The following is a 6,000-nucleotide window of genomic DNA, read 5'->3' as shown; positions in this document are numbered from 1 at the left end:
GACCCAGCTTGTCGCATCCCCACCCGCAAACAGAGCATTAAGCCAGTAAAACACTCGGCTAACATAGTATAATATAATGGAATAGAACTGGGTCTGACAAAGATGGTCATTTTTTCGATCTCATCTGTCGTCTCATGACACGACAAACTGGGTCTGCTCAGGAATGTGACCCACTCTGTCACTGACCGCATTTGTTGTTAGCCTAGTTTGTCGTCAGTGTAAAATGAGGATCGACCCAGTTTGTCGCATCCTCACCCGCAAACAGAGCATTAAGCCAGTAAAACACTCGGCTACTCGGCTTCACTCGTTTTCTCGTTTATAATTTTTATATTATTTGATTGCAAATTGCAACTTGCCAGTTTGAGCTTTAAGTTTAAATCTTGAGATGTAAAATTGAGTGCTTACTTTTTCTGTTTATGTTTACTGTTACTAACCCCATACCCATACTTTCGTGGTCGGATGGATTGCTCGATAATCCTAGAAAAATGTAACGTTCTTGGATTTTAGTGTTTCATTCACCTACATTATACAATCATCAATGTAAACAAAACAACATTTAAATTCTGTAAGTATTTTTGGCTGAAGTGTACGCTATATTTTTTTAGTCAACCGGTAAAATCAAATTTTTATTACATAATATGTACACTTTTGTTTTCGATTTGTGAGATAATTTTAGATAACTTGCCCTCAACTTTAATTGTGATGAAGTTGAACTAATCATTTGACCTGTTTTAATTAGAATTTTCTAGACTTATTTGTAGTTATTTTAGGGGTTTAAGCCCCTAAAATGCATCAGCAAAAAACTAAAAATCACAAATGGAGAGGTAGTAGCCTATTTAGGTTATGGTCTCGTTACTACTACGCTAAATATTTCTAATTTTGCTACCTGCACCTGATAGCTAGGCTTGGCTTGCTATAGTTTGTGTAAAATAATTTGAGACTTGGCCCTTCATCCAAAGAAATTACAGGGTTGCCAAATCGTGTAAAATTGCAACTTTTTCAGATTTTGAATTCAACGCCAATTGGATGTAGATTATCATCCCCGATATCCTAGTAGTGCTAAAAAGGTTTCAGGGTTGAAGGATTAATAGAAAATTCAACTTTTATAATAAAATTGGAAACATCGCAAAGATTTGTTTTTCTTTTGTATAAGCTATAACTTCTCTCAGAATCATGGGGAGTCGTAATGCGTAATAATTTTATATCAAATTAACGGGGAGAATGTCTCTTTTCTATTGTTGTCTGGATCATTTTTATCCGACCTATATTTTTTCAATTTTTTGATTGTGTTCGTCAATGTCGAGACATACCTTTAATACCTTCAGCTTCATCCATTACCCACAATTGTGGTATCGATGGCGTCAAAAAATCAAAACACGTACAAACACATGAAAAAAACTGTAACAGTTAAGATGGCAGTGATCCAGTGCTCACGCTCTCAATAAAAAAACAAAATTATCCGACATTTCGAGCAGAAAACATAAAGTTTTCGACATGCTGGAAACTTTTTTGTTTCGAAAGATAAGTGGGTGGTGAAAGCGAGTTTCTCAGAAATAATTGAAATTATTTTTTTTCAATTGTCAAAAGTAGTCAGAAGATCGTATTTTGGTCTCTTAATGGAATTTTAAAGTTAGGAGATCGGCTGCATGTTATGCATTGTGTACTAAATTGTATGCTAAAGACTGACAATTCAGAAGATATTTGACTGAATTATTTCAAGCGCAAGCAGCTGATTGCCTTTAGAAAGGCTTTAAGGCCCGCCACAAAGTAGAGCCAAGCTAATCCACGAAAATCAACTCACGGGATGTTTTGTAAACCATTTCTAAGCTTCTCCAGACATCTGTGTAATGATAATAATACATGCAATGGATAATCCACTTGTCAGCTGATTGATTATGAATAATTCTATAGCAATGGTTTACAAAACATCCCACGGCGTGGGTTGCTTTTCGCGGATTAGCGTGGGTCTACTTTGCGGCGGGCCTAATGAAACACTGCTTGGTGTATTCGAGGCGAGGTTGTCATTTTCACTATTTATCATGTGGTTTGCAGTTGCTGAATTCTTTTACCGTTCTGAATTTATTTGTTTTTGTTGATCCCAGCTATTGATAGCATATGGTGGCACACCAATCAGCCGCTATCCTAGATTTTGAAGCTCCTGAGAGGCCAAAATACGTTCTTCCGAGTACGTTTGAAAATTGGAAAAATAATTTCAATTATTTCTGAGAAACTTTTTCGCTTTCACCACCCACTTAAGTTTCGAAACAAAAAAGTTTCCAGCATGTCGAAAATATTATGATTTCTGCATGAAATGTCTCGACATTGCCGAACATAATCATTAATTAAAAAATAACTATAGGTCAAATAAAAATGATCTAGACGCCAATAGAAAGAAGACATTCTTCCCGTTGATTTGATATAAAATTATTACGCATTACGACGCCCCATGATTCTGAGAGAAGTGATATTCAAAAGAAAAACAAATCTTTCCGATGTTTCCAATTTTATTATAAAAGTCGAATTTCCTTTTAATCTTTCAACCCTGAAACTTTTTTATCACTACTAGGATATCGAGGATGATATTCCACATCCAATACTGACGTTGAATTGGGAATTTGAGAAAGTTGCAATTTTACACGATTTGGCAACCTTGTAATTTCTTCGGATGGAGGGCCAAGTCTCAACTTATTTTACACAGACTATATAATATCATTGCGGTGTTTGTGCTGGCGCAAACCAATGCGTTACATTGGAACTATCATAGATACCTATAATACAAGGGCCCGGCCTACGCTATTGCAACGTCGCAGCGTAGGCCTAGAATCTAATACATGATTGGTGAAAAAGATCAGCTGGTATTTTTTTAATTTTTTTCACCAATCATTAGATTCCAGGCCTACGCTGCGACGTTGCAATATCGTAGGCTGGGGCCTATAGGTAGTTATGGTACAATGCGTTACAACATTTGCTACATGTAGCATTTGCAGCGCTTTTCCGCTTTGCAAATTTTGTGACGAGTTACAGTAACAGACATTGCACGATCACAAGTAGAAAAATAGCGAACACAGAACATTGTTGGAGATTATTATTTATACCTATCCAATATTGTATGATCTTAGTCTTGCAGATTATAAAAATATAAGGATAGCTGTATCCTTCCTCAATTGTGGTACAAGAGTATGGTATTCTCCAAATTGAAGTCTATCTTCAAATGGCATGCACCCACATTTTTTAGACCTTTGATCTTTTTCAGAGTCTGCCGCCACAGCAAGTAATAGTAGTGCTTATGATGATGTCATGATGAACTTCAGTAAATTGAGATGAAGTAGCCTACAGTAGTACCGTAAATTTTAGATGCTAAAATGTTTGGTTAGAACAACTCGAATATTCCCGCGCCCCACATTGAGATTAAAACTTTGATTGCGAAAACTTTGTTTGGAAACCGCTGTCTGAATTCTTGAAAATTCCGCAACGAATTTGTACGCAACGGTGTGCGCATACCAAGTAGCCTATAAGGCTACGCCCCATGATTCTGAGAGAAGTGATATTCAAAAGAAATAGCTTACAAATCTTCGCGATGTTTCCAATGTTATCATAAAAGTTGAATTTCCTTTCAATCCTTCAACCCTGAAGCTATTTTAGTACTATGAGGATATCGGGGATGATATTCAGCTTGTCGCATCCCCACCCGCAAACAGAGCATTAAGCCAGTAAAACACTCGGCTAACATAGTATAATATAATGGAATAGAACTGGGTCTGACAAAGATGGTCATTTTTTCGATCTCATCTGTCGTCTCATGACACGACAAACTGGGTCTGCTCAGGAATGTGACCCACTCTGTCACTGACCGCATTTGTTGTTAGCCTAGTTTGTCGTCAGTGTAAAATGAGGATCGACCCAGCTTGTCGCATCCCCACCCGCAAACAGAGCATTAAGCCAGTAAAACACTCGGCTACTCGGCTTCACTCGTTCTCTCGTTTATAATTTTTATATTATTTGATTGCAAATTGCAACTTGCCAGTTTGAGCTTTAAGTTTAAATCTTGAGATGTAAAATTGAGTGCTTACTTTTTCTGTTTATGTTTACTGTTACTAACCCCATATCCATACTTTCGTGGTCGGATGGATTGCTCGATAATCCTAGAAAAATGTAACGTTTTTGGATTTTAGTGTTTCATTCACCTACATTATACAATCATCAATGTAAACAAAACAACATTTAAATTCTGTAAGTATTTTTGGCTGAAGTGTACGCTATATTTTTTTAGTCAAACGGTAAAATCAAATTTTTATTACATAATATGTACACTTTTGTTTTCGATTTGTGAAATGATTTTATAATTTTAGATAACTTGCCCTCAACTTTAATTGTGATGAAGTTGAACTAATCATTTGACCTGTTTTAATTAGAATTTTCTAGACTTATTTGTAGTTATTTTAGGGGTTTAAGCCCCTAAAATGCATCAGCAAAAAACTAAAAATCACAAATGGAGAGGTAGTAGCCTATTTAGGTTATGGTCTCGTTACTACTACGCTAAATAATTCTAATTTTGCTACCTGCACCTGATAGCTAGGCTTGGCTTGCTATAGTTTGTGTAAAATAATTTGAGACTTGGCCCTTCATCCAAAGAAATTACAGGGTTGCCAAATCGTGTAAAATTGCAACTTTTTCAGATTTTGAATTCAACGTCAATTGGATGTAGAATATCATCCCCGATATCCTAGTAGTGCTAAAAAGGTTTCAGGGTTGAAGGATTAATAGAAAATTCAACTTTTATAATAAAATTGGAAACATCGCAAAGATTTGTTTTTCTTTTGTATAAGCTATAACTTTTCTCAGAATCATGGAGAGTCTTAATGCGTAATAATTTTATATCAAATTAACGGGGAGAATGTCTCCTTTCTATTGGTGTCTGGATCATTTTTATCCGACCTATATTTTTTCAATTTTTTGATTGTGTTCGTCAATGTCGAGACATACCTTTAATACCTTCAGCTTCATCCATTACCCACAATTGTAGTATCGATGGCGTCAAAAAATCAAAACACGTACAAACACATGAAAAAAACTGTAACAGTTAAGATGGCAGTGATCCAGTGCTCACGCTCTCAATAAAAATTCAAATTATCCGACATTTCGAGCAGAAAACATAAAATTTTCGAAATGCTGGAAACTTTTTTGTTTCGAAAGATAAGTGGGTGGTGAAAGCGAGTTTCTCAGAAATAATTGAAATTATTTTTTCAATTGTCAAAAGTAGTCAGAAGATCGTATTTTGGTCTCTTAATGGAATTTTAAAGTTAGGAGATCGGCTGCATGTTATGCATTGTGTACTAAATTGTATGCTAAAGACTGACAATTCAGAAGATATTTGACTGAATTATTTCAAGCGCAAGCAGCTAATTGCCTTTAGAAAGGCTTTAAGGCCCGCCACAAAGTAGAGCCAAGCTAATCCACGAAAATCAACTCACGGGATGTTTTGTAAACCATTTCTAAGCTTCTCCAGACATCTGTGTAATGATAATAATACATGCAATGGATAATCCACTTGTCAGCTGATTGATTATGAATAATTCTATAGCAATGGTTTACAAAACATCCCACGGCGTGGGTTGCTTTTCGCGGATTAGCGTGGGTCTACTTTGCGGCGGGCCTAATGAAACACTGCTTGGTGTATTCGAGGCGAGGTTGTCATTTTCACTATTTATCATGTGGTTTGCAGTTGCTGAATTCTTCTACCGTTCTGAATTTATTTGTTTTTGTTGATCCGAGCTATTAATAGCATATGGTGGCACACCAACAGCCGCTATCCTAGATTTTGAAGCTCCTGAGAGGCCAAAATACGTTCTTCCGAGTACGTTTGAAAATTGGAAAAATAATTCCAATTATTTCTGAGAAACTTTTTCGCTTTCACCACCCACTTAAGTTTCGAAACAAAAAAGTTTCCAGCATTTCGAAAATATTATGATTTCTGCATGAAATGTCTCGACATTGCCGAAC

The 6,000-nt window shown here is 36.1% G+C and overlaps 1 protein-coding gene across 7 annotated transcripts in view; it reads left to right on the top strand.

Moving 5' to 3' along the window:
• The first annotated feature begins 217 nt into the window (after nucleotides 1-217).
• The window catches only part of LOC111062200 (GPI mannosyltransferase 4), a 28,104-nt gene continuing 22,321 nt past the window's right edge, over nucleotides 218-6,000 (top strand). Inside the window, exon 1 of one of the 7 annotated variants that reach the window (XM_039422447.1) lies at nucleotides 218-565. The gene's annotated coding sequence lies outside the window, so the exon portion shown is untranslated. Of the gene's footprint in view, nucleotides 566-3,890; nucleotides 4,231-6,000 lie in introns of those variants that run through there. The other 6 variants (XM_039422467.1, XM_039422453.1, XM_039422439.1 and 3 more) reach the window with 6 other exon arrangements.

This window comes from Nilaparvata lugens, chromosome 1, assembly GCF_014356525.2.
Source record: "Nilaparvata lugens isolate BPH chromosome 1, ASM1435652v1, whole genome shotgun sequence".
NCBI classification, from domain to species: domain Eukaryota; kingdom Metazoa; phylum Arthropoda; class Insecta; order Hemiptera; family Delphacidae; genus Nilaparvata; species Nilaparvata lugens.
This window is presented reverse-complemented; position numbering and strand designations above follow the sequence as displayed.